This window comes from Symphalangus syndactylus, chromosome 15 (genome assembly GCF_028878055.3).
Source record: "Symphalangus syndactylus isolate Jambi chromosome 15, NHGRI_mSymSyn1-v2.1_pri, whole genome shotgun sequence".
NCBI lineage: Eukaryota > Metazoa > Chordata > Mammalia > Primates > Hylobatidae > Symphalangus > Symphalangus syndactylus.
The window spans coordinates 9,411,861-9,427,849 of record NC_072437.2 but is presented as its reverse complement, the minus strand read 5'-3'; the positions used below and the strand labels follow the sequence as shown (position 1 = coordinate 9,427,849).

Genomic DNA, 15,989 nt, shown 5'->3' with positions numbered 1-15,989 from the left:
GGTCCGTGGCTGCCCTCAGTCTCTCTCCACACGGAAGTTTCCAGTGCAGCCACTTACTTCATCAGCCAGCAGGGAGGCTCTAGAGCAAGGCGGCTGTGGGTGGAGGCCAGGGAATGTACCTGGATCATGGGAGAGACATGCTATCCCTCTACCATATTCTGTGGGTCAGAAGCAAGTCACAGGTCCCCCCACATCAAGGAGATAGGATTCCAGCAAGATATGAACACACGAGGAGGTGGGGACCCTGGTGCCACCTTAGTGTCTGTCCAGCAGAGGGACCAATTCCCAAACGAATGCACGCACAGTCGCACACACTAATCCCAAACAACAGCAACACAGTCATGTGGTCAACAGTGTTTTTATTTTATTTTATTTTATTTTATTATTTATTAAATGCTAGGCACTGGAAACATAGCAGTGAAGAAAAAGAAAAATCCCTGTCCTCATGAAGCTTAGATGATGCTGGAGCACACTAAATCCACGAATAGCAGTCACAGCTGTGTGCCGAGCCCTGCCTTCCGCTCAGTGTCAACAACATGCGTCTACACGGTTGTGATGCTTAATTTTATGTGTCCATGTGACTGGGCCCAGATGTGAAGTCAAACCTCATTCTGGATGTCCCTGTGAGGATGTTTTTGGATGAGATGAACATTTAAACCCGTGCACTTTGAGTAAAGCAGATGGCCCTTGCTAGTAGGTGGGCCTCCCCGGGTCAGCTGAAGACTTGAATGGAACAGAGACTGACCTCCCTGAGCAAGCAGGAGCTGCAGACACGGTCTTCCTGGGGTCTCCAGCCTGCTGGCCCACCCTGCAGATTTCAAATTTACCAGCCTCCATAGTCACCTAAGCCAATTCCTTAAAGGTAATCTCTCTATATATACATATACACATATCCTGTTGGTTCTGGTTTTTTGTTTGTGTTTGCTTCTAGAGAACCTGCTATTACAGTGGTGTATACACATTCCATTCTGTGATGGGTAATATAGTAAGAGACAGCTTTTATTAGTTTTCCTTCCAAATATTCAATGTGTTAATATGCTCAAAACCCTTAATTCAATTCTCTGAATCCTTCTAATTTGGGATGGAGTAAGGTTTGCAGAAGAAAGTCCACCTAGAGCATCATTTTGTGGAGGGCTTTGTGTCTGAGAAGGGGTTTCCTGCGGCAGCATCTGCCCTGCTGCTGCTCACATCTGAAGCTTTCTTTTCTGTCAGCTGCTCCTAGGTCTCTGACCTTTCTGGCCTCCGCGTTTTTTTTTTTTTTTTTAAATTTCTCCCTCTTTTTCCCAGCCTCAAACCTGTCATCTCCATCTTTCCTTCTTTAACCACTGAGCTAGGTGCTCTAAGGCTTTGGGCTCCTTGGTACTTTATGATTCACCCCCACCCTGGGGCTGGACAGCCTTGGAGAATTTCCAGAGGTAAAAGTCTTCTGGTAACCAGATAATTCTTTCAGAAGTAGGTGTGTTTTTGCAACATTAGTCAATATCTCACGTCCTGCAAGGGACTTTCTATCAATTGCTTTTGAGAGGCCTGTAGGGTAGGTTACGGTTAAGAAGGCTTTTCAGAACACTGTAAAGGAAGGGAGGGCGAGTGCATTTCATGGCCTTGTAACCCTTCTGTGTCCTTGTTGGTGAAAAGAGAGGGTGGAGCTTTATTCCTGAGCACCAGATGCCTTTCCCTGTGGTCACAAACGTGTAAATGGATCAATTTCTATTTACTTAAGGAACAAATATTCCTCTGGGAAGTGACTAAATAGCATCCCAGAAGCAGTGGTTATGGGGCGTTTGGACCAGCTGGGCATCTTCTAATCAAGGCAGGAGGGGGAATGATGCAAAAACAAGATGGGTCTACCCTGGAACATTTCCATTGTCAAATTCACCAGAAATGTGTGGCAGGCTCACTCCCCAAGCCACAAAGCTCTGATTCACAGACAGCCCTGGTGCACGAACAGCAGGGGCCCCATCCTCTGCCATTCACTCTGATGTTGACTTTGAAACCAGTCTGTGTGGCCACTTCCAGCTTGAAAGACCTTGACCAATTTACCCAACCTCCCTGCCACCTCAGTTCTCTCACTTGAGAATGGAAATGTTGCAGCAGCGCCTTCCAACAACCCCTCGGAAAGGCAGGGCGCAAAGCCAGTTGTCACCTGCGACAAACCTGTGTGGGACCATACAAGTTCCCACTGTGATGTTTGCCTGGATAGGGTAGTATTACCACATTTCAGGGTCTGGCTTCAATTTTGTAGGCCCAGAAAGTCAGTAGATAATACAGAATAATTGATCAAGCACCTAAGAGTGGATGCTAGAAGAACTCACAAGAATCTGAGGTGAGTATTAATTTACAGCAAGAACTGTAAGCAAGTGGACAGGACAGAAGCGGCCGCAGCTCCCATGCTCCTTCTTTAAAGGCAGAGCTATACGCAGGGCCAAGTGATCATTGCCGTGGGATTGCAGTTTGCTTGCTGGGTGTGAGTTGGGTGGAGGTGGGGCTGAGGCTGGACAACTCTGATGGCAGTGGTCCCTCTACAAGAACCGAGGCTTCTGTGGCACTGTGAGGAGGCTCTTACAGGCTTGGCAGGTCCCACGAGAGTCCCTGCCAGTGGCTTGGCTGGCAGCTCCCCCTCCTGCTGCTTCCCATAACCACATGCCCTGAAGTCCACAGTCATTACTAAGGTATAGCAAGGCAAACGGAGACCATAGGCTTGGAAAAGATAAAAATAGCAACCAGCAACACCAAACCCAAAAGCCCTCAAGGAAACCAATTAATCCCCTTAAAAATAGTCTTCATCGGCCTCTTCTTCCTCTTCTTGTACAGCAAATGTTTCCTCAAGGATCAACACTGAAGAAAAATAATACATATTTCTTACCAAATGTTTTATTATTGTTCCCCCTATGTTGTGAAATAGATTATACATATAAAAGAGTACATAAAATTTGCGTGTCTAAGGAAAAAGAATAAGGACAAACACCTGCATATGCACCCCCGGGTGACATGCCCCTACCTGTGGGCACCCTGACCTGCCCCTGCACAGGAAGCACCACCTGCAGGGTATGCAACCATTCCTGTGCTTTTCTTGTGCATTTTCCACTATGTATGTCTCAGTGGAGAAACGTCCTGCTCGGTTTTGTTGTTTGTGAACCTTACACAAATGGAATCTTACATTGCGTAGTCTTCTATGACTTCTCTGCTCAAGATACATCATGTGAATTCAAGTGGCTTTATTTCATTCTGTATCACTGCTATAGAGTGTTGTAACACAGAACAGACCACAATCTATTTATCCAGCTTACTACTGATGGAGATGTTTGTGTTGCTTACATGTTTTTACTATTACAAACAATGCTGGTGTGAACATTCTTCTAAACATCCCTACTACATAAGGGCCAGAATTTTTCCAGGCATACAACAAAGAAGGGCTGTTATGGGCCGTGGAACAGACATGCTCACATCTACCAGATGACACCTAGTTCTTTCCAAAGTGGTCACCCGAGTTTCCACCCTCCCCGGAATTGTGCATGAGTCCCTTTTTTGCTACATTCAAATTTCTGCCAGCATTCGCTGTCGCCTGATTTTTAAGTACAAAATGGTAGTTTATTGTTGCCTCTTCTGTGAATTGTCTGGTGGGGATTTTTGAGCACTTTTCTATTAGGTTGTTTGTATTTTGCCTTGTTGACTGATATGAATTCTCCACATCTGCTGGATATGAATGTTTTGTCAGGTACATGCCCAGGCATTCTTTTCTACTTCCTGGCTCATCTTTTTAATCTCTTGGTGGGATGGTGTCCCACCAAAATGAGTAGAAGTTCTCAGTTTTAACATAGTTCAGCTTATTAGTTATTTTCATTGGTTGTGTGTGTGTATGAGTGTATTAAGAGCCCTCCCTGCTCTGAGGTTTAGGAGATGACCTTTACTTCATCGTGTAAGAGAGTTTCATAATGGTTTTTTTTTTTTGACATTGAAGTCTTTAATCCATGTGGAATTGATTTTTAAAAATATAATGTGAAGTAGGGATCGAATCTCATTTTCCTTTGTTTAGTGCATTGCCCCAGTACTGCTTATTGAGTAGTGTTTATTTGCTGTTTACATACTTATGCATATGCTGTTATTAAACAGGGCAGGCCTGCTTTAAAGGAGATCTGTTTCCTGGGTGAGCGTGGGCTTGGCCTGCTCTGTGGCACCGCCCGTGTGTTCATGGTCTTGCCCAGCTGCTTGTTCTAAAGACTTAGCTTTTGGAGTTGTCTTGAGCTTTGAGAGGGCACATCCCCAACCATGTCCTTCCTGAAGAACAAGGGTCCTGGCTGTACCTGGTCCTTCATTTATTTCCATATAAATTTGAGAATCAGCTTTTCAAGGTCCATAAGAAGAGAAACCTCACTGTGATTTAGATGAAATTGTATTGACTCTACAGGAGGTGTTTCTACTATGTTATTGTCGTTTCCTTAAAGTAATCTTACTCAAAAAGAAATGTCAGCTCCGCGTAGAAAACAGTGAAACATGGTGAAACAAAGGAGAAAAGAAGCAGTTACTACATCACCTCGACTGCCCCCACCAGATGACAACACTGCTAACATTTTAATGTCTTTTATCTTTAATATATATTTTATTATATATAAAATATCTAATAAATATATGCATACATAGTGTACATTTGCATACACATGTATTTGTAGATGCCACACACCACGTGTTCCCAGCTCTAAGAGGCCTGTTTGTCCCCATTTTACCACCTCTGGATTCAGGACACGCCTGGCTGCATTGTCTCCTTGTCTGCATAGAAACTTGTGGGACAAAAGCCGCTGGCAGACGTCGGTGGGGACCCTCCCAACGCCCCCAGTTCAGGCTCCTGAGGCCACAGGAAAGGATGTGGCACAAGGAGGCCAACCATGCGGTCCTGCTCGGAGCGGTGACTGGGAAGACAGACGTACCCTGAAGAAGCACGGAGGAATCCAGACCAATTGTTTTTGCCTTATTTTCCTAGTTAAGTATACAAAGGAGTGATATTAATAAAAACCTATGTCTAAATAAGTAAAAACTGCTCTTTTGACAGGTATGAAATGAAAACTCTCAGTGTTGATAGCAGCTTTCTAGTTTGGGGGACAATGTTGATCTCTCTTAGCTGAATAGGACTCTTTGATTCTGTGAAGGGCCAGACGCATTGCTGGTGGGTGGGTTGGCACAGTCCACTGCAAGCCTTCACCAGTGGCACTGATGCCGCCGCTGCCGCAAGGAGGAGAGGGCTGCTCTGTGGATTGACCGGTTGGAGGCAGGTGCAGGTTCCAGAGACCCCCATGTTCCCCAATGCTTGGGAGGCGCTGTGGTTTGACTTGAATGCTGCTGTGGAGTTTTTGGTGGCTCCCCCAAGCATCGTTCCCAAATGAACTCAGGTTTGATGTTGTTTTAGGTACCATACGTGTTATTTTCTCAAAAATAGGTCCCGGAACGTCCCTGCCTCGGATGGCTTTCTTTGGGGACATGAGTTCCCTGGGATGTGGGTGGCAACACTGCCCCCTGCTGGTCCTGGGCAGCATCATCAGGCACCCGGGCAAAGGCTCCAGCCTCAGCCTCGGCCGTAGGTCACAGCCGGTTGGACACAGAACCTGAGATTTTCCTACAAGGTTTAAGATTTGAACTGAATACCATCCAGAGGTGTGATCCTAAAGCAATGGCGACATTGCTGCTAGGTTCAAGCAGAACTTACTTTTTCCCTACTGCTCACCAGGTATTAAATATTTAGTGACATTTATGTCTGGCATTGTAATTATTTCAAATGAATTCTTGTGTTCTATATTGTTTCGTTTTTATTGGACTATGTTTTTCTTTACATGTACTGTAGATACCTTTGTAAAGACTCATTCAAATTTATTTTTTTGCTCCATATTTTGTACGAATTTTTAGTAATGCATTTGCCTTGTCAGTATGAATCTTATATACATTTATTCTAATTCATTTCATATTGTAGCTTGCTTTCTATTTACTGGCATTTCCTGAAATACAATGTCTATATTTGCTTTTATATGATATGTGAAGTACTTGTAAATTTACAAGTAAATTTATTGTGTTTACTTGCAGCCTATATACTTGTATTTACAAATACAACATATTTCTTCTTAGCTACGTGGCTTTCCATTTTTCTTTTTTGGGTTTAGTAGAAAATTACCACATATCTAAAACCTATTATCTCAACCAGATTCCAATATGCAATATAACTTTATTTATGCCCGTGTTTTCCTATATTATCTCTTGAAAATAGCTTTCAGTACACAAATGCTTAAGGTTTTTTTTTTTTTCAAAAAGTGTCCTGTGGGTTGGGAGGCACTGATGTGTCCCCAGTGCCAGCAGGTGTGTTGGCTGTTGGTGACGGGCTGCTAATCCAGCTGCTGCCGGCTGATTGTTACCGTGGGGATGACCTCCAGGTGTCTGATGGCGTTGTCAAGCAGACTCTGTGGACACAGGGAGCTTAAGGACTGCCTCGCTCTGAAGCGGTTATCTCTGCAGTTAATGTTTCCACCGAGGACTCTGCTTCCCGCCTATCCATCCTGCCCACCTAAGAAAACCCTTAGAAATAAGGGGTGAGTCCCTCGAGGATTTAACTGTTTAGTAGTGAAATGGGCACGTGGCGTCCAGGGAACACAAGCAGCAGCGGAACTGGACAGCGAGGGCTTCGTGGGGAGCTGAGTGTCCTCCGAGGGCGGTGGCTCCTGCAGGGAATGGCTTCCAGGTTCAGCGTCCCTGATGTGGGAAGGCCCAGCCCCATGCCCCGTGTGCTCTCTGGGGCCCGCTTCCCATCCATAGTAGACTGGTTCAGGCTAGACCCTCTGCAAATCTGGAATAAGGTTTGCCTTCTGCCTGGGTGGAACCGTTTCATGTAGCCTGGAGCCCAGGTAAGCAGCGAAAGCCGCCTAGAGACGGGGGAGCAAAGCGGATACACAGAGGTGGAGGCTGAACGCTGAGAAAAAGAGTGCTGGGGTCTTTGCAGTTTGGGTTGCAGCCACTTTCTGAGCTCGGGGTCCTGAGACAGCCCTCATACGAAACCTCTCTGTGTCCTTTCCTCGCTCCAGCCTGAGCTTGCGTCTGTCTTTTTCAACCCGAGCGTGTGAATGAACACCGCAGGTGGTGCTCGTCTGTTTGATGTTTTAAGAGCTAGGCCTGCGTAAGAAGTCAGGAAGTGCAAACGTCTTTAATTCTTCTTCTTCTTCTTCTTCTTCTTCTTCTTCTTCTTCTTCTTCTTCTTCTTCTTCTTCTTCTTCTTCTTCTTCTTCTTCTTCTTCTTCTTCTTCTTCTTCTTCTTCTTCTTCTTCTTCTTCTTCTTCTTCTTCTTCTTCTTCTTCTCCTTCTTCTCCTTCTTCTCCTTCTTCTCCTTCTTCTCCTTCTTCTCCTTCTTCTCCTTCTTCTCCTTCTTCTCCTTCTTCTCCTTCTTCTCCTTCTTCTCCTTCTTCTCCTTCTTCTCCTTCTTCTTCTTTCTTCTTCTTCTTCTTTTCTTGAGACGGAGTCTCACTCTGTCGCCCAGGCTGGAGTGCAGTGGCGCAATCTCGGCTCACTGCAAGCTCCGCCTCCCGGGTTCACGCCATTCTCCTGCCTCAGCCTCTCCGAGTAGCTGGGACTACAGGTGCCCTTCACCACGCCCAGCTAATTTTTTGTATTTTTACTAGAGACTGGGTTTCACCGTGTTGCCAGGATGGTCTTGATCTCCTGACCTCATGATCTGCCCTCCTCAGCCTCCCAAAGTGCTGGGATTACAGGCGTGAGCCACCACGCCTGCCCTCTTTAATTCTTAATTTTTTTTTTTTTTTTTTGTGACAGAGTCTCCCTCTGTCACCCAGGCTGGAGTGCAGTGGCACAATCTCAGCTCACTGCAACCTCTGCCTCCCGGGTTCAAAGACTCTCCTGCCTCAGCCTCCCGAGTAGCTGGGATTACAGGCGCACCACCACTACGTCATGCTAATTTTTGTATTTTTAGTAGAGACGGGATTTCACCCTCTTGGCCAGGCTGGTCTCGAACTCCTGACCTCAAGTGATTTGCCCACCTCAGCCTCCCAGAGTGCTGGGATTAAAGGGGTGAGCCACCACACCCGGCCTAACTCTTAATATTGGATATCAGGTTAATTTTATAATGAATGATCATTTCTTATAATTTTATTTCTTGGTTTGTTGCCCAGGCTGGAGTGCAGTGGTACGATCTGAGCTCATTGCAGCCTTGAACTCCTGGCCTCAAGTGATCCTCCTGCCTCAGCCTCCTGAGTAGCTGAGACTAGAGGCGTGCTCTACTGTGCCTGGCTCATTTCTCATAATTTGAAAAGTTAAACATCCAAGCTATAGTGAACTGAATCCAGTATTAATGGAGTCGTGTCACTTGGGGTGTTTGTATTTTATTTTGACACAAGAGAACTGACATTAAAATAGCCGAAGGAGTATGGTTTCATTCCGAAGAAGGATTGGTCAGCAGGGAAGCTTAGAAATTGGAGATTTAGGCTGGGTGTGGTGGCTCACACCTGTAATCCCAGCACTTTCAGAGGCCAAGGTGGGTGGATCACCTGAGGTCAGGAGTTTGAGACCAGCCTGGCCAACATGGCGAAACCCAATCTCTACTAAAAATAGAAAAAGTAGCCAGGCATGGTGGTGGGTGCCTGTGATCCCAGCTACTCGGGAGGCTGAGGCAGGAGAATCGCTTGAACCTAGGAGGTGGAGGCCGTGAGCCGAGATTGCACTAATTTTTGTATTTTTAGTAGAGATGAGGTTTCGCCATGTTGGCCAGGCTGGTCCAATTTCTAAGCTTCCCCTGCTGACCAATCCTTCGAACCAAGGCTTTGTGGACTCTAATTGGGGTGGCTTCTGGCCGCAGGTGACTTGTCGCTTGTTCCATGCAGGCAGCAACTTCTTGGAAATACATGCTCTGTATTCGAATTGAGCAAACGTTAGCCTGGTAACAGATAACCCCCCATCCCAGCAGTTTAACCCTTTCCTATTTGCCCCAAGAATACTCACTGGTGGTGCTTGTGGCTGCAGCGTTTACCCCGAGATAACTTTGCCACACAATAGCTTGTTTTTATTATTTTCACAGTGCTCGAGTATATCGACTTTGGAAACAAAAGACATCATTCTATTTATAGCATTCTGTTTTTAGTAGAGGTGTTTCCACTTACAAAATATAGTTATTCTCAATCGTTGAAAATGTCAAATCCTAGAAAACGTAGCATTCCTCCGCGTGATGTTAACATCATTCTCAAACAGTTTTTGGCTGAAGATTCATTTGATGAATCTGATTTTTCAAAAATAGACAATTCTGATGATTCAGACAATTCTGATGCTAGTTCTGTTTAGAAATAACTCCAAGAACAGTTTTTATATTTTATTTTCACATTGAAAATCTGATTTGCTTCAGCCTCAAAGAGCGTGTTTATGTAAAATTAAATGAGCGCTGGCAGTGAGCTGCACTTTTTGTTTTTTCCTAAACAGGAAAAGGGTGACTCCCGTGCAGGCTGATTTCTGGCTTACGTCACAGTCCAGTCTGATTTTCTGCAAATTTCTCTCTACAAGATGATTTGGGGACCTCAGTTTACCATCTCCCAGCAGACTGATGGGTGCGGTGAGTGGAGATGATTTTGTGAGAGTTTTTAGGCCAATCCTGGAAGTGGGTTTGTCACTTCTGGCTGCACTCCATTGGCCTGAAAGGAATCACACGGCCCCACCCAAATGCGGGAGGCTGGGAGTGTTCAGCGCCTGCAGAGAAGGTCAGGTGGGCTGGAAGCCTTGCGCCAGGCATGGCCACGCCTTGGTGAAGGTGCTCGACAAATGTGAACATCTCCACCTAAGCCCCACCTTGGCACCACCACTGAGTCAGTCTGTGTTTTGGATGTTTAATTTTGGGGTTCAATTTGCTGATGGTGAATTCGACAATGATGTTATTGATTAATTCAATTAAAGGGAGGAGAATCACAAATATTGTGGCTAGTACAGAACAACCTCTTCCACCAAGCCAGTTGTGACTGCTGCGGATGGAGATGGACACCTGGTGAATGATTTAATCCACCAACAATCGTGGCACACAGCCATCGTCTTCCCGATGCCAGGACTCAGAGGCTGAGCCCGGGGTGCTGAGAGCCTGAGCCCACAGCTTCGGGGTGAGGAATGGAGCTCGCCGAGCGCGGCTTATCTTTCAAGGGAGCTCACACTCTTTTACAACACTCGAGGTAAGGGCTCCTTCTGAGTCTCCCAACTCCACCCGTGGCCACAGCCTCCGGGGCAGGGCTCCTGTTCCTACCCATCCCTCAAGCTCCTTCTCGTCCACATGCCCAGGCTCACGTTAGCCACACTGGTAGCGGGGGAACTGACCCTGAGCAGCAGGCGCTGGCCCCTGTTCCAAGCCCTGCTTTCCTGCGTGAACTCTAGTACCAGCTGGAATTGTCCCCGGGTGCTTCCTCCGTCAGACCACGGTCAAGTGCAGGTCCAGTGTTTTGGGTCAGATGTCAGTGGGCAGGCTCAGCATTCATCCGAAGAAATAGCAGCCTTGTAATTGGTTACTTGTAGGAGTAATTAGCTATCTGCATAAATTAACTGATTCCTCCTCATAGTATGTCCCCTATAGACAGTGAGGGTTCAATTTGCTGTTGGTGAATTTGCTAATGTGACTTATTGATTAATCCTTTTAAAGTGGGGTGGTTCCCAACACTTGAGGCCAGCTGAGCCCATGGAGAGGGTGGAAACTGACCCACTAAGCCGTCAGCTGCTGGGGAACATGGGTCAGCCCAGTGAGGCAATTCTCTGGCCACATTGCCCACTGCCTGCCCTTCACTCCCTCAGAGTCCCATGGCTGCTCTGCTGCCCAAGGAAACTGTTCCTCTGGGTGTTCTCAAAGGCCTGAATGGATGAGTGCCATGTCCAGTGCTATGAGTCTCCTGATGGTGGATGGACACTGTGTCCCGTGTCCAATGGTGGGGACTGTGCCACGCCCTGTGTCCAGTGATGCTGGATGGGCCATGCCCAGTGTCCAGTGATTATGGACAGGCACCGTGCCAATTGTGCTATGATGATGGATGGGTGCCTTGTCCAATGTCTAATGATGATGGACAGGTATGTTCAGGGTCAATTGATGGTGGATGGGCGCCATGTCCAATGTCTAATAATGGTGTACCATGCTCAATGTCTGATGAGAGTGTATAAGTGCCTTGCCCAGTGTCCAGTGATGGTGGACAGGCACCCATGCCCATTGTTCAGTGATTATGGTCATTGGACATGCCAAGTGTCCAATGATGGTGGACCATGCCCAGTGTCTGATGAGGGTGTATGGGTGCCATGCCCAATAATGGTGGACAGGCATCATAGCCATTGTTCAGTGATTATGAACAGGTGCTATGCCAAATGTCCAGTGATGGTCGATGGTGCAATGCCCAGTGTCCAATGATGGTGGATGGGCACCATGTTCAGTGTCCATTGGTGGTGGATGGGTACAATGCCCATTGTCTAATGAGGGTGTATGGGCACCATGCCCAGTGTCCAGTGCATTGTCCAGTGATAATGGACGGGCCCCATGCCCAGTGTCCGGTGATTATGGACAGGCACCATGCCCAGTGTTCAGTGATGGTAGATGGGCCCCATGCCCAGTGTCCAATGATTATGGACAGGCACCATGCCCAGTGTTCAGTGATGGTAGATGGGCCCCATGCCCAGTGTCCAATGATTATGGACAGGCACCATGCCCAGTGTTCAGTGATGGTAGATGGGCCCCATGCCCAGTGTCCAACGATTATGGACAGGCACCATGCCCAGTGTTCAGTGATGGTAGACGGGCACCATGCCCAGTGTCCAATGATTATGGACAGGCACCATGCCCAGTGTTCAGTGATGGTAGACGGGCACCATGCCCAGTGTCCAATGATTATAGATGGGCACCATGCCCTGCGTCCAATGATTACGGACAAGCACCATGCCCTGTGTCCAGTGGTTATGGACAGGCATCATGCCCTGTGTCCAATGATTATGGACAGGCACCATGCCCAGTGTCCAATGATTATGGACAGGCAGCATGCCCTGTGTCCAATGGTTATGGACAGGCACCATGCCCAGAGTCTAATGATGGGGAATAATAGAGTTTGGATGTTGTCCCCACCCAAATCTCACGTTGAATTGTAATCCCCAATACCAGAGGTGTGGCCTGGTGGGAGGGGATTGGATCATGGCAGTGGATCCCTCATGGCTTGGTGTTCTCTTCGAGACAGTAAGTGAGTTCTTGCAAAATCTGGTCATTTAAAAATGTGTGGCACCTGCCCCCCACCTCTCTTACTTCTGCTTTTACCATGTGATGTGCCTGGTTCCCATTTGCCTTCAGCCATGATTGGAAGCTTTCTGAGGCCTCCCCAGAAGCAGAAGCTACAATGCTTCCTGTAGAGCCTGTGGAACTCTGAGCCAATTGAAACTCTTTTCTTATAAATTACACAGTCTCAGGTACTTTTTTTTTTTTTTTTTGAGACAGAATCTCACACTGTTGCCCAGGCTGGAGTGTGGTGGTGCAATCTTGGCTCACTGCAACTTCCACCTCCTGGGTTCAAGCGATTCTCGTGCCTCAGCCTCCCAAGTAGCTGGGACTACAGGTGCACGCCACCATGCCCAGCCAATTTTTTTATTTTTAATAGAGATGAGGTTTCACAATGTTGGCCAGGATGGTCTCCATCTCTTGACCTCGTGATCCGCCCACCTCGGCCTCCCAAAGTGCTGGGATTACAGGCGTGAGCCACTGGTGCCCGGCCTCAGGTACTTATTAATAGCAACGCAAGAAAGGTCTAACACAGTGGACAAGTACCATGCCCAGTGTCTGCTGAGGGTGTATGGGCACCCTACCCACTCTCCTCTGATGGTGGGACATTTGCCCATGGGTCTGTGAAGAGCCAGGAATACCTCGGCCATGTGGGGGACAAGCTCCCCAGCCTGTGGAGTCCCCTCATCCTTCTTTCTGTACCATGACTGCTCCTCCAATCAGAGAATACTTTTCTCCTCACCGCATTCCACCTGTTACCATAGGTGTTTGTCTTTTGGCCTCCCTGATAAATTTCAGGCTGCTCATGGGCTGGGCCCACTGAAGCCCCTATGGATCTCCTAGCACTGGTCCTTAGCAGTGTTAATCGATGGATGGTTGCTGGGTGCATGAATGGTTCAACTTTTCTTCATATATTTATCACAAGTTAGAAGGAGGATTCCATTCACACCTCCCAAAAAGTCCAAACTGCTCACCACTTAGACCTGGAAGCCTTCACCGGAGACAAAAACTCCTGGTGAGGAAGGTAGAGCTTCTAGGGAAAGAAAGAAAAAAGATTAGCAGCTTTGTATGGGACCTTGTGTTCAGCCATTCTTGCACTGCTATAAAGAAATACCTGAGACTGGGTAATTGATAAGAAAAGAGGTTTAATTGGCTTGTGGTTGTGCAGGCTGTACAGGAGGCATGGCACTGGCATCCACTCAGCTTCTGGGGAGGACTCAGGGAGATGTCACTCATGGTGGAAGGTAAAGCGGAAGCAGACACGTCTCATGGTGAGATTGGGAACAAGAGACAGAGAGCAGGAGGTGCCACACACTTTTAAACAACCAGATCTCACTTATGACCAAGGGGATGGTGCTAAGCCATTCATGAGGGATCTGCCCCCATGATCCAATCACCTCCCATCAGGCCCCACCTCCAACACTAAGGACCACATTTTAACATGAGATTTGGGTGGGGACACACATCCAAACTCGATCAGACCTTTGCCTTCGTGATTTCACCAGATCTTGCTGTGAGCACACTCACAGGGCCATCTGCTCTCTGCCATCCGTGTCTATTTGATGGCAGTGCCTCCTTCGGGCTGCCTGGTGCCATGATGTTTCAGTTGTCCCCTTTTGATGGCCATGCCTGGGAAGCCACAGGAGTAGTTGCTCAGTGTCAGGACTCAGTCTTCTGGTCCAAAACCCAGACCCACTTCTTAAGGCAGTGTGACCTTCGGCAGGTCACTTAAGCTCTTTCTTGTCTCTGAAATGACTGTAATAATGGAAAGCTCTTCCTACAGTCACTACAGGGACTAAGCGAGTTAATGTAGGAAAGCCTTAGAGCATTGCTGCACATCACAGCGCCCAGTAAATAGCATCCATTGATGCCTCCGTTTCCCAGAGGAGGAAACTGAGGCTCTGAGAGGTTCAGAGATTTGCCCAAGGCTGCACTGCTAGTGTGCGGCAGAGAGAGGACTTAGAGCCAACTCTCTCTTCACCTATTTATTGATCACAGGCTTGGTCAGACCCCAAGGTCTCCCGCACACTCCCCAGTGGACATCTCCACTGATGTGGCTCTGACGCCACCAGCCCCAGCCCTGGTGTGTATCAAGCCAGTGGCGGTGGTGGGGCCAGTGGCAGCAGGGTAGGGCAGTTGCTTTCACTGGAGTCTTTAGCACACAAGGCGATGGGTCCAGCTGGGTCGTCTGATACTTAGACATGGAGTTGGGCTGAATTGCCTGGACCTAACATCATTTAAGGATGAATACGTTGTTCTGGGATGTTCTCATAAGATCACAGGGACACAGAACAGACAGAGGTTTTCTCTTTCTATTTTTCTGTTTCTCCACCTTGATGACATCACTTATTGTAGTGTGTTTCAATAGTGTCTCTGCCAAATCCATGTCTACCCAGAGCCTCAGAATCTGCACTTATTTGAAAATAGGGTTTTTTGGCCAGGTGTGGTGGCTCATGCCTGTAATCCCAGGCACTTTGGGAGGCTGAGGTGAGCGGATCACCTGAGGTCAGGAGTTCAAGACCAACTTGGCCAACATGGTGAAACCCCATCTCTACTAAAAATACAAAAATTAGACGGGCATGATGGCGGGTGCCTGTAATCCCAGCTACTTGGGAGGCTGAGGCAGGAGAATCACTTGAACCCGGGAAGCGAAGGTTGCAGTGAGCCAAGATCATGCCATTGCACTCCAGCCTGGGCGGCAGAGTAAGACTTCATCTCAAAAAAAAAAAAAAAAAAAAGAAAAGAAAATAGGGTTTTTGTAGACGTCATGAGTGAAGATGAGGTCTTCCTGGAGTAGGGTGGGCCCTAAATCAAATGACTGGTGTCTCCATAAGCAGAGAAGAGGACACGCAGCGGGACACCGGGGAAGAGGGTGGCGTGACAGTGGAAGCAAAGGCTGCAGTGAGGCATGGACGTCTACAAGCCGAGGCGCAGCCGGGATGGCCGGCCACCGGAAGCTGAAGGGACAAGGAAGGAGCCCCCTGAGGAAGTGCTGCTGGCCCACACCTTGATCTTGGACTTCCAGCCTCCAGAGCTGGGAGAGAAGAGATTCCGTTGTGCAAACACCTGGTCTATGGTGCTTCGTCCCTGCAGATGCAGCAAGCGGGCCCACCCAAGAATAAATGTGAAGTGGGCAGCAGCGGAATCACTTCTCACTGGGGTGGGATGAGGCCACAGGGAAATGAGGAGGTGGGTTCAGAAGCCCAGTTCGCCAGTGGGGTCTTTTTTTTGCCTTCCCAGGGGTGGCTCCTGCGTGGCTCCTTTTGCCGCCTGTCTGCCCATCCTGACTGGATCTTCTTTGCCCTGGCGGAGCTGCCTTCCCCCTCATGTCACCTCTGCCCTTTCCGGGTGGGGCCCTTGTTCTCCGCCCCCAGCAACACTCCCATCCCGTGAGCCTCAGGCTTTGCTGCCAGGCTCTGCTGTCCCAAATGTGCGGCTCACTCCTGTCCTGTGTGGGCTGTCACCTGGCGGGAGAGTGGGTGGATACAGAGGTGGTTAGGCTTCAGAACGGTTTCCCTCTCCTCTGTGACTGTGCAGCTCTGTCATTCATCAAACCCTTAGATGCCACACAGTTTCCTATCTCTCAAACAAAGGTTAAGCAAATCAAGTTTTCACAGACTAAAGCTGTGACAGGACAAATTGCTTAAGGAGAATCCATCTCACTGTCGGCAAAATCCATCAATCTAGGGTTAGTCATTGAGTATCTCCTGCCAGAACAAGGGAATGAGAAGTGAAGGGATGAGAG

General features: G+C 47.9%; 1 long non-coding RNA gene across 1 annotated transcript; it reads left to right on the top strand.

The window, feature by feature from the left end:
* The first annotated feature begins 9,455 nt into the window (after positions 1-9,455).
* On the top strand, positions 9,456-15,373 carry LOC129463950 (uncharacterized). The gene is made up of 3 exons (XR_008651360.2): positions 9,456-9,580; positions 9,919-10,184; positions 15,082-15,373. It is a non-coding gene; the product is annotated as an uncharacterized lncRNA (long non-coding RNA).
* Positions 15,374-15,989: the final 616 nt, after the last annotated feature.